The following is a 24,544-nucleotide window of genomic DNA, read 5'->3' on the forward strand; positions in this document are numbered from 1 at the left end:
CAGTGGGTATTATGGACCAGGGGCAATTTTTGCATCATTCCAAGGTCCCTTAGATGGTCCAGGAATCGCAAGTTATGACACCCTACAGTCTCTGGTCCAAATCTTGGCACTAGACTGCTGCACTGCTCTCTGTGTTTCCCCCTGGGCATCTCTACCAACCCCTGTGCTTACTGCTCCCTGTTCCCTCTTTATCTCACTTGTCTGGGCCCTTGGAAATTTCCCTTGCCTTCTGCCAACTAAGAAACAAAGTAAACCTCTTCTTTCACCTGGGATTGCCTTGTGTTGTAGTAGGATATCCCTTCTGTGTAATTATTGCCCCTTATTGTAATAAGCAGAAATTGAGTCCTCTCTTTATATAGAATAGCAAAAGAATGCAACACAGGAAATCTGTAAATTATGATACAGCTTAACCTAAGGCTGAATCTAGTTTCAGTCTTTCAAAGTTTGAATAAACAAAATTGCAGCTCCAAATGAACTGTTTCTCTTCCATGAAAGCTAATTTCCATCTAAAGAGGAGTTCATGCTTCTAATTTTGTATGGAGCTTATATTATAGTTTCCACAGACTCAGATCTTGATTTTAAATAATTATACTCCATTATGCTTCTAAACTTAGCTGGGATTCTTGAGTCAAATTGCCTATGTGTGAATCTTGTCTCTACCACTTAATCCATAAGTGAGCTGAAGCAAAATTCTTAACCTCTCTGTGCCTCAATTTCTTAGCGAAAGTAGTTAATAATTATTATAACAATGACAAATAAGCCTTATTGGATTTTTATATATTGGTAATGTCCTAAGTTCTTTATCTGAAATATTATGTAGATAATCTAAGACAAACTGAGAATCTCCTAAATTGTCCAAGTACAAGTTCGTTTAAGCATCTTTACAGTTAAATGCCAAGAAAAATAGGAAACATATTCTCTTAGGTCTGTGGTAGGCCACTCATGATGACCTTCAGATGGATTCTTTCCATCTCCTTGGGAGACAAAAGCCCCACAAGAGATATGACATTGTGAGTATAAGGGTTTTCTTGTTTTAATCAAGAGCCAAGAATGAGCACCCATATGAGTGACTGATGCAATTGTCAAATTATCCCTAATTTAAATAATTATTTTTTTCCATGGATTCAGGTATCTATTCTTCCATGTGGTCATTGATTTTAAAAAGCCTCATTGAAAATGACTCCACACCAGGCCCTGGATAAGATATACTTTTTCAGACAGATCCTGGTCTATTAGAAAATAAACTATAGGTAACAAATGATAACAAAATAAACCAGAGAGCTCTAGTCTTGAATTATCTTTAAATATCCTTGGATTGAAGCCCACAATACTATCATAAAGTTTCCTTTCAAATTTCCTCTATTTGTAGATGCATTTCCAGAGCAAGTCAAAACTCATAATCTAATGAATTGATAGCCACAGGCTGAGGGTAGTGGGACTATGCAGGTCATGTATTTGTGGATATAACGTCTCATTGGCCCTGGTTGTTCTCGGTGACCCAACAAGTTCTCAATCCTTTAGGACTCGAGCCTAAAGCTACGGTGCAGAATTAGCACCACTACTCTTGGAACATCAGGTCACCTTGACATGCGACCCAGTGCCTTCCACCGTAGTAATCATGATAAATTTTCTAGATATTTAAATTTTCAAGTAGATAGACCCACCTTTCGTAACTTTTCTTTCTGTGTTATTGTTCATCATGACTATCCAATCTGGCAGACTGAAAATATGGAGTTCTCTTAGATCTACAGAGATTTATCTGAAAGATGTGCTTATGTGATAGTCCTCAAATGGCAAAGGAAAGGGGAAGGAGATGGTGGAAGCTGTTTAGACCATTGGGTTGTTACAATAAGAGCAAGGAGAAATGAGGTTCAGGTTGTGTGTCAGAATGCTTTCACAGGATAAATGGAAAAGAAATGGACCACGGGGATTTGAGGTCCTTTATTCTTCTTAGGCCTCTTTTCTAGTTTACATAACAGAGGCCTCACTAGCGATTGTTGTCAGTATCTCTTATTTGTTTTCAACAACAATCAGAACTTGTTAACACTGGACGTAGGAACTAACCATCTGAAGGACATCGGGGTAAAATTTTGAGTGAAGTCTTGAGAAAATCAGCATGTAAACTTCAAAAACCAGGTAAGGTTTCTTGATTTCTGTAATGAAGGGAGGCTTTTTGTGGGGTGGATCATGGGACAGCAAGATGATTTCTTATCTTTTGAGTGATGCTGGAACCTGAATATAATCTAATGCACATGGTTACCATATGACAAGTTGTCTACCCTCTAAAAGAATCATCTATACTGAGGGCTACTTTCATTTTGGTTTTTGCTTTTGAGATCATGGCACTCTTACCAGTTTGTAACTACAGTTTTCACATTAATTAAAACTAGAATGTTTAAAATATTAAATATCCCACATAAATTATTCTTTAGAAACTGAAATTGTGTAATTGGTTTAAAGTATTATTTTTTAATATTTTGTGTGTGCAAAGCAAAAAATTGCATGTATGTATATTGTGATGCATGATAAAATGATGATAAATTAATAATAATATTATAATCATATAATGTCATATAAATTATTATGATATTTGATGATAAAATGATAGTAAAATGAGCATGTGTAAGTCCACCAGCTGACCTAAAAATAAAAATATAAACACAGAACTATTTGGATCCTCTTACTTAGTCCCATGCCCTCGTTTGCCCCCAAATGGAAGCAACCACCATCCTGTATTTTGTGTTGCCATTCCCTTGCATTTAAAAAAGAATGATTTTCCCATCCAGGTAAGCATTCTTAAACAATATTCTTTTTTTTGTGGTCTAACAACTTCATTAAAATGATGTCACACTTTTTGTTGCCAGCTGAATCTTTCCTTTGTATGTAAGTGTATGTTTCTAAGATTCATTCACGTAGATGCAAGTAGCATCAGCACATTTTCACCATCACATGATGTTGCATTGTATGAACATTCCACAATGTATTTATGAAATCTTCTGCTAATGGATATTGGTGTTATATCCAGATTTATGCTTTGATGACCCATGCTTCCAGAATATTCTTTGGCATCTTCCAGGGAAATGTGATGACAGGTTTCTTTATTGTCCATAACTTCTTTTCCATCAAATAACAAAGAGCAGCACACAGTATATAACCCATAAACAATTTCTGGAATGAGTCTCCAAGGAGGTTGGCCTTTCATTTCTCATCAACTTCAATCTGGTTTCAGGGCCCCTGAGATAACTTCCTCCATTCCTGTCTTTTCTTTACCACTCCGGTCGTGGCTTCTGTTTCTGAGTGTTGAACATGAGACTGTCATAGCAGTAGCGTAATACAATCAGAGAAACTTGAATACAGGGTGGGGAAGGGTAAAATTTATTGATTCCAAAATTAGGCTGGTAGGGTTAGATACTCCCAAAAGAAATCCTTTTGGAAGAGTAAGAGTATAGGAATTATAGATTCCAGTGGTGTAAGACATCCTTTCTAAAGAGAAGAAGAAAGGAAATGGGTAATGGAGGCTGATAGGATCTCCCTTCTATGCTTTCCTTGTAGTTTGTTTCATTGTGGTATCACTGGTGACTCTTGCCAGTTCCTCTCCACTGTTCTCAATAATGATAGAAACTTAAAACATCTGGACTGGGATAAAATAATGTAAAAGATGAAGCTATTATGCTATTGAAGCCCTGGGACACACAGAATGTCAAATTGAGACTCTAAAGGAAGTCTGCATTGAATTCTGTGATAGAAAGAGGTCCTTGGTCTTAGTCGATTTGTGATTTGAAGGAATAATTCACAACTTGGACAGAGTCAGCCTCCCTCTGGCTCTCCATCTGAAATAGTCACCATAAACTAGGTATTGCTTCCATTTTGGGTCGTTTTATGGGGTCTGCTATCTCAAATTCATACCTGAGTGTACTTAAGAAGGAAATAGTTAAAATGTGAACAACATTCATAATCAAAATCAAAGTTAGTTTTGTTTAAATAAGCAAATTCAAATATATTAATATATGCGCCTATTGTCCTTCAGCAAGTTTTATGGGTATTTAACTTTCTCTCATATCATCATCATCCCTCAGCTCAACATCGTACCATACCCTCAGGTTTGAAGTCTGATTTCAATTTTCCCTCTTCCGTGGAATAATTTCTCTGCTTCCTGGACTATTTACAGAAAAACAGACACTATTATTTCCTCTCTGGGATCTTAGGAACCTGTAACGTAGAAAATTTTTTAGCTTCCAGAAACACTATCCACAAGGAGTCTAGGAAAGGAATAAATGTATCTTTCCCTTCTGTCTCATATCTAACAGCTCTAAAATAAGGAATAAGACTTAAATTTTAGGGGAAGACATTGAGGATCAGGAGGGGGGATCAACTGTTTCAAATTTCTTTTGCTTTCAGATTACATCATTATAATTTTTTTTTTTTTGAGGAAGATTAGACCTGAGCTAACATCCACCACTTATCCTCCTCTTTTTGCTGAGGAAGACTGGCCCTGAGCTAACATCCGTGCCCATCTTCCTCTATTTTATATGTGGGATGCCTGCCACAGCATGGCTTGATAAGCAGTGCATAGATCCACACCCAGCATCAGAACTGGCAAACCCCAGGCCGCCAAAGTGGAACGTGTGAACTGAACTGCTGCACCTCCAGGCTGGCCTCTATAATTTTGACTTAAAATATCAGAATGGGTTCTTTTTTATTTACTTTGTTCTCTGAGGTTCTTTTTTGTTCCTTCAGTATTTTGCTTCTTCTCATGGAGGCAATACTGGAGAGGAAATAAAAATAACTAAGTTCCATTTCATCCCCTAAATTAGCCATTCTGCACATGATTAAATCCCTAATTTTAAAAAATCTATTTAAATAATGTGTCAGTTCATATTTAATCTGATTACACCACCATCCCACAATAAGGAAGACTGGGAAAAGTCCATTTTCTCAGCCAGGGATGCTGCTAAAAACAACTAACCACTCTCAAAATTTCAGGGTTCATAGAGTCCAGCAAAAGGAGAAAATGAACATTGAGTAAAAGACCAACTGGCAGAATCTTTGTTTTCCTGAAGCAATCAATGATCCAGTGTCACCTAGATGTTACAGCTGCTTCAGAGTAATAGCCTGAAGTCCCACAGACAGAAAGAATTATTTTGTAGCTTGATTTGCCCATTTGACACGATGGGATTTGACAGCAACGATTTTGGAAGTAGTTTCCTTCTTGCGTAGACAGCTAAGATGAAACTAAGTATTGGAAATGCAACTCGAAAACATTAACAAGAAAATCACCTAAGTGACACATCTGTGGAATTATGAGTTCATGGCCCAGAGCAGAAAAGTCAGTCGTTTCACACGAGATAGTTTCGGCATTTCAAAGCCACAAATTCACAACATTTTTGGTGGCTTTGCAAAGCTTAAGGTTGTTTGTAGCACAGGTTCTGTTTGACCCCAGGATGATTGGAGGTTTCTGAGGTAGAGCTTATTTCTGATTTAAGTATCTAACATTCATCATCCACCAGCACTGCAGAGCTCTCCTCCCCCAGTTTCACTGCTCTTGTTTGGAGCCATATGAATATTTTTCTGTTTTATCTAAAAGTTTTTTTTTCCGATTCTAGGTTTTGATTTCAAACCGTGATACAAAATGATACTAGAAGATCATTTCTAAAACATAAGTTTAGATACATTTCTCTGCAATGAGGCCACCTGCACTCGACACAGTAAACACCTTAACGTGGTTAGGAGTCCAATATAATGTGGCCTCATATCTTGAATGGTACCCCCTTATCACATACAGAACAATTCATATTTCATTTCATCATCATTTCAACAAGGATAATTTTTGTTCATTCTTTAAAACCAATTTTATTGGGGAATTCAATCCATTTACATTTAGAGTGATTATTGATATATGAGGGCTTAATGCTGCCATTTTATTGCTCATTTTCCAGTTCCCCTGCATTTCCTTTGTTTTTTTCTCCCATGTATTTCAGACTACCAATTCAATTAGGTAGTTTTCTATGTTGGTTTTCTTAGTTTTCTCCTTATTTATTATATGTGTCCCTGTTCTACTTTTTTGTTTAGTGGTTACCATGAGATTTGTATGGAAAATCTCGTACATGAGATAGTCCATTTTCTGATCATCTCATTTCCTTAGACTAAGCCAATTCGGTTCCTATCCTCTTCCCCTCCTAAGTTGTTTTTGTCACTATTTCCATCTTATGTTGTGAGTTTGTGGTTAAAATGACAAGATTGTATTTGTTTTGGTGTTTTCCTTCCCTTTATCTTTAATGTTATACTTGAGTGTTTGCTAGCCTGTTCTGATGGAAAGCTACAATTTTCTGATTTTGTCTACCTATTTATCTCCTTACTCAGGGATTTGTAACCCTTTTCTTCTTTTTTTCAGGTTTGAGGGCCTTCTTGAGGATTCCTTGTAGAGGTGGTCTTGTGGCAACGAATTCCCTTAGTTTTTGTTTATCTGGGAAAGTTTTTATTTTTCTGTCATATCTGAAGGATATTTTCATTGGATGGAATATTCTTCACTGGAAGTTCTTGTCTTCCAGAATTTTGGATATATCATTCCACTCTCTCTCCTAGCCTATAAGGTTTCTGCTGAGAAATCCACTGAAAGCCTGATAGGGGTTCCTTTGTAAGTTATTTTCTTCTGTCTTGTTTCCCTTAGTATTTTTTCTTTGTTATTGACTTTTGCCAGCTTCACTACTATATGCCTGGCAGTAGGTCTTTTTACATTGATATTGTTAGGAGATCTGTTGACTTCTTTCACTTGCATTTCCATCTTCTTCCATAGGTTTGGGAGGTTCTCTGCCATTATTTCTTTGAACAAGCTTTCTGCTACATTCTCCTTCTCTTCTTCCTCTGGAATACCTATCATCCTTATGTTGCATTTCTTAATTGAGTCAGATATTTCTCACAGAATTTCTTCATTTCTTTTTAGTCTTAGTTCTCTCTCCTGTTCCATCTGAAGCATTTCTATATTTCTGTTCTCAATATTGCTGATTCATTCATCCATCATATCAGCTCTATTGTTCAGGGAATCCATATTCTTCTTTATCTCATCCATTGTGTTTTTCATCTCCAATATTTTTTTTTGAGGAAGATTAGCCCTGAGCTAACTACTGCCAGTCCTCCTCTTTTTTGCTGAGGAAGCCTGGCCCTGAGCTAACATCTGTGCCCACCTTCCTCTACTTTATATGTGGGACGCCTACCAAAGCACGGCATGCCAAGCAGTGCCATGTCCGCACCCAGGATCCGAACTGGTGAATCCCAGGCCACTGAAGCAGAACGTGAGCACTTAACCAGTGCACCACCAGGCAAGCCCCTCATCTCCAATATTTCTGATTGGTTCTTCATTATAGTTTCAATCTCTTTTCTGAAGTAGGTCCTGAATTCATTGAACTATCTGCATTTTCTTGTAAGTCGTTGAGTTCTTTTATGACAGCTATTTTGAATTCTCTGTCATTTCAGTTATAGATTTCTGTTCCTTCAAGATTGATTTCTGAGTACTCGTCATTTTCCTTCAGGTCTGGAGATTTAATATATTTTTTCATACTGTTATACAGCGTGGATTTATGTTTCCGCATTGTGATAGCATTTGATCACCACTTCCACCTGTCACCACTGGGCGCAGGTCAAGAACTGCGTATTCCAAGCCTGCTGTGATCCATGGCACAGCTGCCATGTGCTGAACTGGGAGTACCAGGTGGGGAGGAGGGGCACTTTCTTTCTCCTGTGCCATCTTGGGCTCTTCTTGCTCTGCCCTTGCTATCTGCTCCCCTGGGGTGGTAGCTTGATGAAGACAACCCCGTGATAGCCAGTCACCTCTATGTGGGGGTTTCCCCTGGGCTGTGAGGGACCTCGGAGATAGATGGTCTTCCCACGGAGGGCTGCCACCCTGCCCTTTCCTCTCAGAAGCCGTGTGCAATCTTTAGATGGCTGCCCTTCAGGGAGAAAGAGAAACTTTCTCTTACCTCATTGCACTTCTTTGGGGATGGGGCTCCAGCACCTCCACCTTCTGATGTATGGCTGCATGGGTCTCTCAGACGTCTTTTGTGTTTTGTGGATGTCCTCTGTTAGAATATGAATGTCCTTTTCATTGTATCTTAGAGGGGAGAGTTTACAGGAAGAACTCACTCCACTATGATGCTGATTTCACTCCTAAAACCAATTTTGGTACCCACTACTTTGTGAAATATTCCTCTCCTTCTTAGAAAAGATTGATGTCTCTTTTGTATCATTGAAATATGTGTCTTTAAGAGCACTGGTCAGATTTTCACTGCTATTATTATTTGTACAACTATGTACTTCTCCTAGTCAACTGTAAAATTTTATATAACTGGGACATAACACAGTGCCTGGTAAATATTGGAAAAACGTGCCTCAAGTGTCGTAAGAAAAGTGTATATACATGTGTGTGTGTATGTGTGTGTAATACGTATAGAAATTGTACATATGTATTGTATTTGTATCCATAATACATATTACAATATATATGCACATATTGTATTGTGTATATATGTAAACAATCCCTCAATTGTTTCTTTGACAGCAAAATAAAAGGAGACTTACTCTTCCATAATATTGATTTAAAATATGGAACAAAACCCATGCAATCCACTTGACTTTTTGTTTATACAAGAGAGAAGAGTTCCTATTACTCAAAAAAAACTTAAAATGAAGATATAAATTATTTAAATATCAGAATCATTCTGTGTGCTTAATATATTTGACTCAAATGAATGAAAGAGAACTCAATCTCTGAAACAAAGAAAAATTCTAGTTTGTGAAATGATTAATCATAAGTTGATTTACAATTATGTTGGTTAATCCAAGATATCCAACTTTATTTTCCTAAATTCATCAATTATAACTCTACTGAATGCACCATTATGAGCTATCCCATTGAATATAGGAATTGAACACAGGAGGTTTGGCTGGTAGAGGCTTAGAGTTAAAATGGCTCCCTGGAGCATTAATCAAAGAATCCTGTTACTTGTGGCCTTTGTTATGCATTTGCACAAACAAAGACCCATTATGTGCATTTAGGAGGGAAGAATAATATTGTGTTTGGTCCTAGAAAATTTAAATTGTGCCAATTACAAGAGAAAGTGTGCATAAAATTCCATAAATAGTTTTTAGTAAGACTTTGTCTTTCATATCTTTTATTTTCTTACTGAAAAGTTTACAAGGGTTAACATATAAGCTCACCAGAGTGATGTCAAGATAATCTTATTTGTATTAGATTTGATCCAAAGTCACACTTTAGTGGACACATGCTAGGAGCAATTAAGGCAGATATATAAAGATAAAATAGTTTGAAAGAAGGGGCTGGCCCCGTGGCCGAGTGGTTAAGTTCGCGCGCTCCGCTGCAGGCGGCCCAGTGTTTCGTCAGTTCGAATCCTGGGTGCGGACATGGCACTGCTCATCAGACCACGCTGAGGCAGCGTCCCACATGCCACAACTAGAAGAACCCACAACGAAGAATACACAACTATGGGGCTTTGGGGAGAAAAAGGAAAAAATAAAAAAAAAATCTTTAAAAAAAAATAGTTTGAAAGAAAATATTAATATATTATTTGACAAAACTAAAGGAAGAACATGGGTATGGTTAACTACAGTCTTTATATTGTTTTTCCAAATACTAAATATTGAGGAGGAAAACTGAAAATATCATCGTCCTTAAAATCTCATTTACTAATTGGTAAGCTTTGTTCATTTAAGGATCCAATATCAAAGCTTGACTCATTTCTAGAATGCCACTTTAAAGTTCATAGCTGCCAACCCAGATTCTGTGTATAAAGGTTCCCTTTTCTCCAAGTCCTCACCAATACTTGATATCTCTTGTCTTTTTGATAATAGCCATCCTAACAGGTGTGAGATGATATCTCATCATGGTTTCGATTTGTACTTCACTGATTATTAGCGATGTTGAGCACCTTTTCATGTTCCTGTTGGCCATTTATATGTCTTCTTTGGGAAAATGTCTATTCAGGTTCTTTGCCCATTTTTTAATCAGGTTGTTTATTTGTAAGATGACTTATAACCAAGTAAGAACAAATAAGCTGTAATATGCCATGTCAACACACAACTCCTATAAAAGCGAGCCAGGTAGTCAGGTTCTCTTACCAACCAGCGATAAATTCATGGATGCAAAGAAAAGGGAGTAATAACTTACATCAGGATGAATGTTCCACTTTTGACTCTGCATTAGGCCTGACCTGTATTGCCCAAGATTTGAATGAAGGAATGGAACTGGATGAGACATCGGTATGGAGGCTTGACATGGTACTGTTTAAGTATTTGTGGTCCTATCTGTTCTGCATGTATGGGTGTGGGTGTGATGTTCGTATAGAATTCAGTTTTACCTTGTCTTGTCTATGTGGCAACAAAGCACCAGAATTGTGACTGAGCTCATCGCAATGAGAGGGGGCCAAGTTTAAACTCTAAACCATTAACTCACAATTCTCCATCTTACACACAAGAGGAGATTTCATGATTCTTGCTGTATGTTTAGCTTTCCCTCTGAGTAAGGCAATGACATCAGAGGCTTTTATTATCCAACAATGGGGGGTGGTTCATAAATAAGCATGCACAGAGCAAAAGATTTCCTAACATGACTCATATGAAAGTCATTTTTAGTGGACTGAAAACTGGAATACTACATGCTTGGCTGCCGACAATGAAAAGAAGGTAAGTGAAAATGGACCACTAAAAATTTACTTCTGTGCTATTAATGAATTAACCAATGGCAACATCAGAGTCACCTTTTTTGCAGGTGAGTACTTAATTGCAGACAGCAAAAGTTCAAGCAGCTTAAAAGGCCAAGAGAAAAGAGAAACACGCAGCTATGAAGGTCTGGAAATACTCGCAAGGGAGATGACATTTGAGTTGAGATTTTTATTTTTCAGGCAAAGAATCAGTGCAGTGTGAAGGACAACTGTGTGTACACATGCCAAAATGAGAAATAACATGGCCTATTTTTGTCAGAGTTCCTTACGACCAGCAATACTATATGCGAACAGAAAGATAGAGCTGTGATGGGAGAGGGACGTAGGACAGTTTGAGAGTAACTATGGAGAGCTTCATTAACATATAGATAACTCCTGTGGGTTACTGAACACAGAATTAAGATAATGTGGAAATAAACAGAGACCACCCAGAGGAGAACAAGCAAAGGCTTTATTCAGAGCTTGCTATAGCAAGGGAGTCAGCCACCATCACTTGCATTTAGCAGAGACTTCAAAGGCAGGCAGAGTGGAAAAGCTTTTATAGCAGAAAAAAGGGAAGACTTCATATGCCCTAATTGGAGGCTGTTGGCAAGGGGAAGCTGGAACAGGTCAGCAGGTTAACTAGAACAGGGCATCCTTCGTCGTTGGTTAGGGTTGCATGTTTGGCTTTCTCCAGTTGGTACTAAGTTGGAAGTGGGGGCCAGAACTAGTGAAGCTGGCAGTGATCAATCAAATCCTGGCAGTTTAGGGCCAATTGTTACAGGGCTTATTGTTGGCTTCCTGGGCTGTTTGCTGCAGATTTGGGGTCAGAGTTATATTTTACATATGTATAGTCCATCCATTGTCTGATTGTATATTCAGTCTCTCAACAATCAGATATGAGATTATTCCAAAGCTCCTTTGTGTTGCTGGAAGAGAGAGTGGACAGGCAAGAAACTGGAAGTGTAGTTTCCTCTCCATATGAGATGCCAGGTTTCTGGACTTACATAATGGCAGTGTTTGCAGAGACAGGAACAATTTTGAGAAGTATTTTAAAGAACAGTCATGGAAAGAAAAAAAAATGTGCTCCAACAGAAATGACACCCTTGTGATGATCTGACTCTAGTCTTTCAATGTCTTTGAGCTATTTTACAACTCTTTGTAAAATAGATAAGAGAATTGTAGATAACTGATAGCGATACAAAGTAATTCTCAACCAAAGGCACGTAAATTCTATTTTGTCCTGTAGAGGTTCATTTGGCTTTCCTCCCCCACTGTGGAAGAAGCTAGTTTCACCTCCATTTGCCCATTCATTCCAACCTTCCTTTACTCCATATATATTTGTGCTTTTTTGACTTCTCTTTTGAACCAGTTGTAACATTAACCTGGTTCCCTCATTGCTTAACGAATTAAATAAAATCTGTAACATGTATTTATTTTTATATCTGTATGACAGAAGTGACTGCCTTTTTTAAAAAATTAATTTTTACCACTCAAGACTAATGGGATACAGAGAACAAATATTGATGTCATTCCTAACCCTTCCTTTGATCAAATACCACTTGAAGGCTGTCAATCATATTGGCTCCAATTTTGGGAGAGTTCCAGGATCTACCCCTTCTTACCATCCCTGCCACAACAAACTCTGCAGGCTGTTCTCACCTCACCCCTGCGTTACGGTAATAGCATCCCGGCTGGATGGAGATGGCCAGCCTCCATCCCTGCCCTTTCTTCTAATTTTCACCCAGCGGCTAGGGAGATCCTGTTAAAGTCAGGTCCAATGACAACACTCCCCTCAGGAACCCAGTGGCATTCCATCTCACACAGAATAAAGACAAACACTTCTTGTGAACAAGTTCTTTGGGTGGACTGCATCTTCTGACCCCTTCTTCCTGTGACTCCCCTCCTTGTTCAATCTCCTCCAACCACAATGGTGTCCTTAGCATTTCTCATACATACAAACATGATTCTTTCTTGGGGCCCCTTTTTTGCCTTTCCTCTAGAATGCTTTTCTCCCAGAATCAATGAGGATTTGCTCCCTCACCTTATTCAACATTTTTCTCAAAAATTACCTTCTTAGGGAGACCCTCCCTGGTCATCTGTTTAAATCTCAACTTGCTGCACAACAAACTCAAACTTCATATTCTCTCTCCATGCTTTGTGGTCATTTTCTCTTCACCATGTACCACAGATTTATTCAGGGTGTCCCAGAAATCTTATTTTTTATCAAATCTTTAAGTCTTAATAATTTCAAAAGCGTAAGACATCATTTGCAAGGTACCATTTGAAAGCTTTACTGAAATTTCTTTTATGCTTATTTAATGTTGTGAGTTTTGAGTAATAAGTGTTTAATTTTAATTCTTTTAGTTTTGTCCATCCATTTGACAATGTCAACAAAAGTTGAAACTAGAAGTGACTTAGTGGTGTCTATCTGTTTTCTTAACTGTGTTATCATTAGAGACTGAAACATAGTGGATGATCAATAATTATTTAATGAATAAATATGAGAAGTGGAAAAACAAATATAGTTCTAAAGTTTTACATAGAATATCTCTTTGCAAGTGAATACCATTGTTGGAAAAAGTATGGCGTTTGTGCCTGGTGGCCTGTGTCTTGCTTTATGAAAGCTTCTGAAGGGCTGGGTTGTCCTTTGGTCTGTTCCAGAAGTCCTGTCCTGCTCTCAAATCCTACTACCCTCATTTTGTTGTTGTTGTGTTGACTTTCTCCTTTCTTTTTTCTTAAATAAAATTTGATGTTAAAATAGCTTTAGATTTGCAGGAAATTTGCCTAGATAGTGTGGAAATTAATAAAGAAACCTTAACTAAATTGGAGCCGGGAAAGCCTGTAGGGGAAGCTCTCCCACCCTATCACACATCAAACACCAAACACCAAACAGGAAGATACAGACGCTGCATCTTGGACAGGATATAAAACCACTTTACTACTGAAGGAAGATGTCTCTCCCTACCAAGTAACAGCTCAGCCAATGAGAAATGCCTCAGCTCAGCCAATGAGAAATGCCACAGCTCAGCCAATGAGAAACACCACAGCTCAGCCAATGAAAAATGCCGCCACTCAGCCAATGAGAAATGCCACTGTTCAGCCAATGAAAAAAATGAATTTAAAGAAAACAGGGGCTGGCGCCATGGCCAAGTGGTTAAGTTCACACGCTCTGCTTCTGCTGCCCAGGGTTTCTCTGGTTTGAAGCCTGGGCGTGGATGTGGCACCGCTCATCAGGCCATGCTGAGGCAGCATCCCATATTCCACAACTAGAAGGACCCACAACTAAAAATACACAACTATGTACTGAGGGGAGCTTTGGGGAGAAAAAGGAAAAATAAGATCTTTAAGGGAAAAACAAAACAAAACAGAGGGGCCAGCCCAGTGGCGCAGCGGATAAGTTCACACATTCCACTTCAGCAGCCTGAGGTTCATCAGTTCAGATCCCAGGTGCAGACCTACACACTGCTTGTCAAGCCATGCTGTGGCAGGCATCCCACATATAAAGTAGAGGAAGATGGGCATGGATGTTAGCTCAGGGCCAGTCTTCCTCAGCAAAAAGAGGAGGATTGGCAGCAGATGTTAGCTCAGGGATAATCTTCCTCAAAAAATAAATAAATAAATAAATAAAATTTTAAAAAGAAAAAAAAACAGAAAAAAGCATAAAAGATATAAGGAACACATTCAAGAAGCCATATATACATGTTACAGGAGTACCAACATGAGAAGAAAAGGACCATGAGGGAGAAGCAAAATTTGAAATGATAGTGGCTAAGAACTTTACAAAACTGATGAAAGACATTAACACAAAGATTCAAGAAACTCAACAAAACCCAAACAGGAAATATACAAAGAAACCCTCACCTGGGCACATCATAGTCAAACTGTGGAAGATTAAAGCAAAGCCTAAATTTTTTAAGAAACCAGAGGACATTTAGGTTGTCTCCATGTCTTAACTATTGTGAATAACACTGCAATGAACGTGGGAGTGCAAGTGTCTCTTCAAGACCCTGATTTCAATTCCCTCGGATGAATACCCAAAGTTGGGATTGCTGGATCGTACAGTAGTTCTATTTTTAATTTTTTGAGGAACTTCCATACTGTTTTCCATAATGGCTGTATTAATTTATATTCCCACCAACAGTGCACATGGGTTGCCTTGGTGCTATCTCATTGTAGTTTTGATTTGCATTTCCCCAATAATTTGTGGTGTTGAGCATCTTTTCATATACCTGTTGGCCATTCATGTGTCCTCTTTGGAAAAAATAACTGTTCGGGTCCTTTGCCCATTTTTTAATCAGTTTGTTTATTGCTGTTGAGTTGTAGGAGTCCCTTATATATTTTGGAAATTAATATACACATGTAAAAATCAATCCTGCTATTCATGCACACTTGGTACACTTTAGTGTATGTCTGTTACATCTCAGTCAACAGGAGGAAGTAAAATCAACCTGGGCTAGCCCACTGCGGGTACTAGTGACATAACCTTGGCCGATCACTTCTTTGTTGTGAATGGTGTTTTCTTCACAGGTGTTTTTCATAGATCAAAGAATTCCTAGAAAGTATAACAAAATGGATAGATTACCTATTCTGGAAGGGTGCCACGTGTAAATACTCATTATTTCTTTTAATGATTGAATTCAGTGAATTTTCACTGATTTGAAATTACTTTGTTTTCAAGGGTTAATTGTACATGTCAAAACTTCAGCCTCAATGCAATAAAAACTGAGGATGTCTGGTACAGCATGTTCTGTATGATCTGTGATCTGTGCTACCTTTATTTGAAAATAGTAGTACAGTATAACGTAATATATTATTAGTATGATTGTTAATATTATAACAGCAGTGATGACAGTGACTGCTAAAAACAGCTAACATTCATAAAAGGCTTACTATGTGCCAGGCACTGTCACAAGGGTTTTGCATGCAATTATTTACTTGTTTTTCACAATAACCCTAAGAGGTAGGTTTTATTATTATCACTGTTAAAAGAAATAAAAAAGAGGCACAGCTAGATTTAAAAACATTCCTAAAGACACGTGTGGTGACAGAGCCAGGATTTCTACCCAGAACATCTGATTCCGGAGACTTTACCGTTAACACCCGGGCTGTTTATGTGCAGTTGAGAATCAATTGATTCAGATCTTGGTATTTGCAGTCCACTCTGTACAGCTAATTAACTTCATGATCGCTCAGGCCCTCAATTTTTTCACATCTAAGGGGATTAACAGTAATAGTAGCCTCAGTATTGAATCTGCATGTTTTTAAAAACATACAAAGCACACATTTATTTATTAGGTTCCACTGATAAAGAAAAAATATATAGCTATATAATAGTGAAAATCCTTAAACAGTTTTTGAACAGGGCTATGAGTAATAAAAAGACCAAAGTTCCTTTTTTTTGTAATCTATGTAGAAAATAATCCACATTATAAACTCTCCCTGAGATAATCCTGTTTAATATCTATGTTTATACTGAAATTTTAAACTAATTTAATAATAAGACAACGCACTCATCATAATTGTAATAGACAAGAAATATTTACATTACACAGAAATTTCTTTAAAACCAATGAGGGCATTCGCTCTGACTCACAAACCCAGTAATTTGAGAGGACTCTAAATTATGTCACTCTGGACCATTCCAGCACATAAATTCTCAAGTTCATGCACTTGGCATAAGATTTCATTAGATAAAGATAATGATTTGCATTCGAATCTCTTCGTCGCTCTATATAGTGCTGTCTACAATTCATTAAGTTGCCGAATCATATTTGCAACAACTGGAAGCGATAGAGAGGAAATGAATTAATTGTGTGTGTGACCATGAGGCTTCCAGTCAACATTCGGCAGCCTCATCTCTGGATCTTGATTTGTTTCCCACTTATTTTCTTATTCCAATAACATCCTCTTTTTCTCTCCTCAATGTTCATATTTTCTCTTCTGAATTTACTTCTCTCGTTGCCTTTATCTTCCATCTTTCCTACCACCACTTTCTCCCTTCTCCTTTTTGACCCTGCTCTCACGCCCTCTGGTACAGTTGTCAATAACGGAGAAGAAATGGATTATCTGATGAGGTCTCAAAATAGCCAGGGTTGACGCAGTTGCAAGATGACTGATTTTGTTTTAGAGGGAGACATGGATTAAAAGGACTGTGGGTTTAACATCTGTAAGCAGGCTGACGCTAGCCATGAGTTTAGAAGGGCCCTAGAACAGTTTCGTCGATCTGTGGTCAACAACGTCGTTTGCAAAATTTGTCTAAGTAATTCATCTTCTGGTCTCTAGGATACTCCGTATTAAAACAATACAAAGATATACAACCTGACTTTTAAGTTATCAATTCAACTCAAATTAACCCGTAGTTGGAGTTATGTTATAAAATATAATTTATATAAAAATTAGTGTATAAATTTTTAAGTAAAAATATTTTATTAAAAAAGCTATAAGATATAATTCCACAAACACTACAGAATGCCTGTTTGAAAAATGGCATCTGGATAGGAGTATGAAAATCAGAAGTTGCTCTAATTTGCCATAAAAATGGCACTATTTTCAGAGGTAATGTTTTAAAGACAAGCTTCCTAAATTACATGGCTAAGGATATCTTTGTGTGGCTGAAAGAGTCAATCAAAGAGGGTTACAGGTTTGAAAACTAGAAAAATCATCTTCTTAACTCCCTGAAGTCAAACGCAGTGTGATAAAGTTCCAACATTTTATACCAGAAATAACTGAGCTCATATTCTAGAACAATCCTGTACTATAGAAATACAAGGTACGTGTGTAATGTTAAATTTTCTAATAGTCACATGACGGAAAGTAAGAGAAAATAAAAGTAATTTTAATAATATTTTTTATTTAACCCAATATATCCAAAATATTACCAGTTCAACATGTAGTCCACACAATAAAATTATCAATAAGATGTTTAGGTCTTCGAAACCCGGTTTTTACTCTACGCCTACAGCGCATCTCATTTCAGACTCACCACATTTCAAATGCTCAGTAGCCACATGCAGTAAGTGGTGGCCATATTGAAGAGCAATTGTTCTAGAATTTACCATTTATTAGCAGAGAAACCTACTGCATAATGCAACCATTCTCAACCTCAGTGTTTCCATATGCATGAGTGGAGCAATTCCAGGATTATGATCAGATTTAAATGTGCTAATGTCTGCAAAGCACTGAGGATAACCCCTGGTTCCTATGTTCCCTATGACCGTACAGGTGAATTTCTGGCCTTGGCTGCCTCTGGCCTGCTCTCCACAGCTATATCTTACACTCACTCTATCTCAGTCACCTGGCATTCTTACTTGTCCTCAAAACATCCATCTCTCAGGGCCTTTGCACATGCCATTCTCTCTTTCTGGAATGTTCTTCCATGGTTATCTCTGGAGCACCCTCCCCTTGTTTCCTTCGCAGCTGTCATACATCACCTCCTCAGCAAGGCCTGCCACAACACCCCATCCAATACCTCACGGGCCCCCAGTTTTTGCTACCTCTTCTTCCTGCTCTATTTTTAAATAAAGCATATAACCAATAGACATCACTACCTCACACGTCCTATTCTTATTAATTCCTTTCTTTTCTTACCCCAATAACACGGGAGCTCTGTGAGAGCAGATATCTTATCTGGTTTCTTTCTGCAGTTTTCTCTTCATTCAAACATTGTCTAGCTTAGTAATTTTTTCTTTAAGGTTGGCACCTGAGCTAACAACTGTTGCCAATCTTTTCTTTCTGCTTTTTCTCCCCAAATCCCCCCAGTACATAGTTGTGTATTTTTAGTTGTGGGTCCTTCTAGCTGTGGCATGTGGGATGCTGCCTCAGCGTGGCCTGATGAGCAGTGCCATGTCCGCGCCCAGGATCCGAACCAGTGAAATCTTGGGCCACGGAAGCGGAGCGCGAGAACTTAACCACTCGGCCATGGGGTCGGCCCTGAGCTTAGTAATTATCAATGGACAAATGTATTCATAAAAGATGAATGAACAAAGTAGGGGCATTCAGTCAATGTTAATTTTGAATCCTCCTCATATGATAACTGGACAGAAATTCTCAAATAGGATATAGTTTTAGGCCAGTGTGATACCCCACTCTGATGATACAGGATAAATAGAAAGAAATCTCAGGACTAATTTTCAATCTGAAAAAAAAAACAAACCCTGTAAGGTCTTAATCAGCTTAAAGGAGCAATGGTGACATGAACATTTTTCCAGGACTATTTAGCAAACACTGGCCCTCACAAAAGCTCATTAGTGTAAAAAATTGGGAATAGAGCAAACATTTTTCTTTCCTCAGTTTCCCTTGAAATGGACTCCAGAGGTCCCTGACGTGTTTTAGGGTGGTGGGTGTCCTGGCTGAAGGATGCCCTGCCTGTTACAGACTAGAGATGAGTCATAACGATGTTTAAAATGTCACAAATTTATTCCCTCCAGCGTTACAGCAAGACTGTCGATCATCTTTCTTTCACTCACAGTCTCAGGGGAAAACTATTTATACCTTATAGATGGACACAGTATAGTATGTATAGTTTTTCTGGTCAACGTAAGTGAGGACAGCATCTCAATTTCCCTGACGATGGCCCTTGGCAGGTACTACAGCCTTGGGAGTAAGGAGGCGGCGTTATTGTGTTCTCCTCAGATCTTCTATTTTCCAGCCCAGTGGATAATAATGAGAACGCTGCTCAGGCACTTATTCTGTAAGAAGATCCTGAGTGAGGCATATGGAAACCCTCTGACAGGAACCTATGGTATAACCCACTGTTTTTCTTGCGAATCTGATATTTTGGGAGAGGAAATCCCTCTTTCCTTCCAAACCTTCATAACCCTCCCATAATGAAACAATCTAACCTAGGGGAGTATGTGCTAGGTTTCAGGAGAGAAAAAAAGATATTCAGATGATCCAGAAATTTCATTCCTGGGTATTCATCCAGGAGAAATGAAAATGTATGACCCCTCAAAGCCGTGTATGGGAATGTTATAGCAGCTCTGTTCACAAGCCACAAACACTGGAAATTACCCAAATGTCTCCCAATGACTGTAATGGATAAACCAACAGCAGTCCGTCCATAAAATGGAATATTACTCAGAAATGAAGGGAAACGAAGTTCTGAAACAGCCATCCGTATGTTTAAATCTCAAATGCATCATATTGAGAGAAAGAAGCCAGTCTCCAAAGGCTTGATGTTGTGTGATGCCATTTACATGACGTTCTGGAAAAGGCTAAAGCTACAGGGACCAAGGGCAGATCTGTGGTAGCCAAATCTCAAGACCGGCGGATGTTTGACCACAAGGGGGCAGCACTTGAGAAATTTTCGGGAGCGATGGAACCTGCACCTTCTCTGTCTTGGTTACCGGGGCGGTTATGAAACTCTGGACATTCATCAAAATTCATAGAACTGGATCCTCAAAAGAGTGGATTTTATTGAATGTGAGCTCAAACATAAATTTTAAGTAGGAAGTTCAGAACCGTTTGAAACGACATGGTATAGGTCACTGACTGCTGATTATTTTTATGATTATTTCAAACCCGCATTTGTCTTTTTTTTTTTTATATCTCCCAGCAGAGTAAAGAACAGTAACATAATCCTCTAATTCAGTGGTCCCCAAACTTGTCCCCATAATGAATCACCGGGGGAGTTTTCTCTTTTAATTGTGGTAAAATAAAACATAAGGTAAAATTGACCATTTTAACCGTTTGAAAGTGTACAATTCACAATTCAGCGGCATTTAGTACCTTCACCGTGTTGTGCAACCACCACCCCTATCTAGTTCCAGAGCCTTTTCATCACCCCAGGGAAGACCTTGTACCCATTAGCAGTCACTCCTCATTCCTCTGACCCCCCAGCCCTTGGCGACCAGCAATCTGCTCTCTGTCTCTGTGGACTTGCCTGTTCTGGACATTTCTTATAAATTAAGTAATTAAATGCTTCCTTTTGCATCCAGCTTCTTTCACTTAGCATAATGTTTTCCAAGTTTATTCATGTGGAAGTGTGAATCAGTACTTTATTCCTTTTCATGGCTGAATAATATTCCATTGTATTGAAAACCACATTGCATTCATCCATTCATCCGTTGATGGATATTTGGCTCGTTTCTGCTTTCTGGCTCTTGTGAATAGTCCTGCTTTGAACACTTGTGTACAAGGTTTTGTTTGAACATCTGTTTTCAATTCTTTGGGGTATATAGCTAGGAATGGAATTGCTGGGTCATGTGGTAATGCTACATTTAACTTATTGAGGAAATTGAGGAGCTTTTGAACATACTGATACCTGTGTCCTTCTCCCAGATATTGTAATTTGATTGGTCTGGAGTGTGACCCAGTCTTGGGAATCTTTCAAAAAATCCCTCAGGTGATTCTGATGTGCAGACCAGCTTGAGAAACACTGCTCTAGGAAGCTTCCTGATCAAATTTTAACCTGCATCCTCCTTGTTAAAAAAGCATTTGGTAGAGAAGATCTCCAAGTCATCCCACAGGGCATTTGAGAAATATTCTTTAGTGTTTCTTACAGTGGGACTCACATTTGGAGAAAGTGGGTAGGAACATCCAAGATGGTGGACGGCTTTCAAATCTCCAAATCACCCACAGGACATAGGAGAGAGTCTTGTTAGTGTTCTCATTGGTCAGCTTCCTATTTTGGAAAAATGGGAAAGGAATCATGAGTAACTTCCTCTATGAATGATAACATTTCTTCACATGACTGCCAGTGTCTCTGTTAAATGCCAGACTCATCTTTTCCAACTGAGGGCAAAGTCAGACATCACTTCCCCAGGATTTGGCTGAAAGAGGCAGGAAGAGGAAATGATGCCCATTGTGGTGGCCTGACCTCCCACACCCGTGAATCATGGTGTCCTTCCACTTTCTCTGAACACCTGGATCCGGAGTTCAGAACTCCCTATGAAGGGAACCTGGCAGATTCCTGGAAAGCAAAAGGGCACAGAGTCCCTTCAATCATAAGAATGGACAGGCTACCGCTCTTTGTGAATTGCTCAGATATTCATGGCCTGGGAACTATTTTTTCTCTTGGAATCAACTTTGCATTTCACATCTAGCCAATAACCTTTTGGAATTTTGTGCTCTGACTCAAGGCGAAGGCCATGCTCTGAGCCCTGAGCCTATGAGCGTTTCAAAGCAAAGACAAAGGAAGTGGCCATTCCAGTCAACAATATCATTAAAATCAGTGAAATGGGTAAGATACTGTCTTCTTTTGACTGTATCGTTCATGCAATCAGAAAATACAATGTTGAGGAATAAATTGCTCCTACTTCAGGTAATTTATTTTATTAAGTTTTTAAGTAGGGGAAAAATAATTTATTACGTCATCTTCTTTTGCAGACACCTGTCCTCACGACATTGATTGGGTGAGTGGATATCCCTTTAACAAAGATTCTTCCTAAATTCTATCGGTAGGAAGAGATGTCTGGTAACCAGGAATCAATTTGGGGGGGTTCTTGATCATTCAGTGTTATTACAGTGTTTCTTGCCAAAGAGTATTATTCACTCATTATCCAAATAACTGGATTTTTACCATCAAGAAAAATTCCTTTGCTTCTTGAGTATATCTCTGTCTTCAAGTTCCCGTTATTAAAGCAGTGCTCTTCCACCATGTATCAATAGTATGGCAGATTTGTTGATCGTTGAATTTCTGAGGATTTGTACTTAGAATAAGAACTTTGGAGAGAGTTGGATTTATCAGAATTGATGAAAATGCCTTGTGGGAAAAAAGTTGAGAGTGATAAGACAGACTAAATCTTCTTCATAACATTGCCATGACCAGCCCCATCTCTGTATTTTCCCATGGCATTGGGACTGGAGGTCAGGAGGCAAATAGCAGGTAATTCTTTTTTTTTGGAGGAGGGGACATCTGTCGAGTGTCAGACTCTATTCCAGAAACATCATAGATGGATATAAAATCTAACTATGCATTAGATGTCATCTTTTCTTACCGATGAGTTAAGAAAGTCGGAAAATTGAAAAGACTTTAACACCATCATGTAATTTTAAAAACAGGAGCCAAGATTAAAATCCAGAATAGTGCCGTCCAGTAGAATTTTCCAGAAGGATGAAAATGTTCTGAATCTGTGCTCCCCAGTATGGATGCCACTAGCCACGTATGGCTATGGAGCACTTGAAATGAGACTGATTTGAGGAATTTGAGTTTAAATTTATTTAAATGTATTTCTTTTTACTTTAATTAATTTAAATGTAAAAAGCCACATGTGGCCAGTGGCTACTCTCTCGCACACAGCTCAGGTCTAGGTTTATCAGATACCAAAGACAGCGGTCTCTCCAACAGGTCTTGTATTCTGCTAAAGCGGTTTCTATTTTACACAATAACATTTCTTTGAGATGGTAACCTTCAATGAATTATGAAAAAAATTTTAAATCTTGTTTTGGAATGAAGTTGGAAAGAAAACCTTTCATCCATGAATAATTAATATGCCATTGACTGCCAGATCGAGAGGCTGTCTTGAAGTCACGTAATATTGAATTTCTAGAGCTTAATTGGGGTGGAGAGAGGACGACAGAAGTATGGATAATAAACAAGTCATTTCTGTATATCTCCTGGCCATCAATATGCAAATGAACAATTCCTAAAATTAGCCCTGACAGCATCTCATCAGAAAAGAATATTCAAGTAGTTGCTGCCCCCCAGAGTCTGTGTGGAGGGAATTACCCATGAGAATTACCCAAAACATTTTCCTAACACTTTCTTTGCCTTTTAGCTACTCCTCCCTGTTCTCAAGTCTCTGTTGGTTTTTCTCACATGAAGTCCACTGAATACTTTCTGCATTTTGAAGATACACACGTCCAGATCCGTCAAGTACTTGACACACCATCACATTCATCCACACAAAGACATATCTGCCTTTACTTTTCAATATGCTGCCCATTTCCTCTCCCCTATGAAGCCAAGATCCATAGGCCATATCTTTTCTCCCTGTCGTGTTCCTGACTTGTTTCTTGATCTTGGACGTCACAATCTCTCTGTAAATTTAAATGAAGTGTCAACCTAAACAACAGAAACCAGTTTAAGAGGCAAAGCACTTCTTTGGGATCAAAGAATTGCAATTCAGGGAGCACAGAGTTAAGTAGAAACCCAAATGGTATCCTCATTATAGGAGAGAGGCTCAGGGTTTTTATGGGGAAATGGGAGGAAGATGAGGTGAGTTGTATTAAAGAAGAGTTCATTGGTGTTCCATGAGGTAAGGCTAAGTTTGTACTTCCTAGATTGGCTTTCACCAAGCAAAAGGCTAGGTTTATACACCATTGATTAATTAGTGATTGTTACCAAACCAGGTTCATTTTTCCCGCCACCCAGAAAGCCAAACACCGAGATGATGAGATTGTACCAGAGAGAGGGTTTAGTCACAAGGCAGCCACATGAGGAAGCGAGAGGATGAGCCTCAAATTTGCTTCCCCGAAAATAGGGACTCCGGGATATTTATGGGATGGGGGGCAAGGTGGTCTGAAGTGTGGAGAGAGGGGATTGGAGGTGAGGAGAGGTGAGGTCATTGATCCTCGCAAGCGTAGTCAGACTTCATGCCTCTTCCTAGGACCCATGTTCACAAAATGACGGCGTTAGCACAATCTGAGGGTGGAGTTTTTAGCCTCTTGATCTCAAAAGGTCACCTATTGGACATCTACATAGGCCCAGCTGATGAGTTGGTGGTCTCAACTGGCCTGAGGTGGACAAGGAGTTCTAATTCCTGAAAAACAGCTCAGACACCCATTACCATGGTGACCCAGGCTCAGGGAGACGTTATCGATAGGGGCCTAGTGGAGTCAGATAGCACATTGCCTAAGCAACACAGTTAACAATGGGTGAGTCAAACAGCTCA

General features: G+C 38.7%; 1 non-coding gene across 1 annotated transcript in view; it reads left to right on the forward strand.

Annotated features, from left to right (window-relative positions):
- The first annotated feature begins 10,455 nt into the window (after nucleotides 1–10,455).
- ZNF114 (zinc finger protein 114) overlaps nucleotides 10,456–24,544 on the forward strand; it is a 47,349-nt gene continuing 33,260 nt past the window's right edge. The window contains exons 1-2 of the transcript XR_011421941.1: nucleotides 10,456–10,692; nucleotides 22,038–22,063. This is a non-coding gene — a transcript (zinc finger protein 114). The remainder of the gene's footprint in view (nucleotides 10,693–22,037; nucleotides 22,064–24,544) is intronic.

This window comes from Equus caballus, chromosome 10 (genome assembly GCF_041296265.1).
Source record: "Equus caballus isolate H_3958 breed thoroughbred chromosome 10, TB-T2T, whole genome shotgun sequence".
NCBI classification, from domain to species: Eukaryota; Metazoa; Chordata; class Mammalia; order Perissodactyla; family Equidae; genus Equus; species Equus caballus.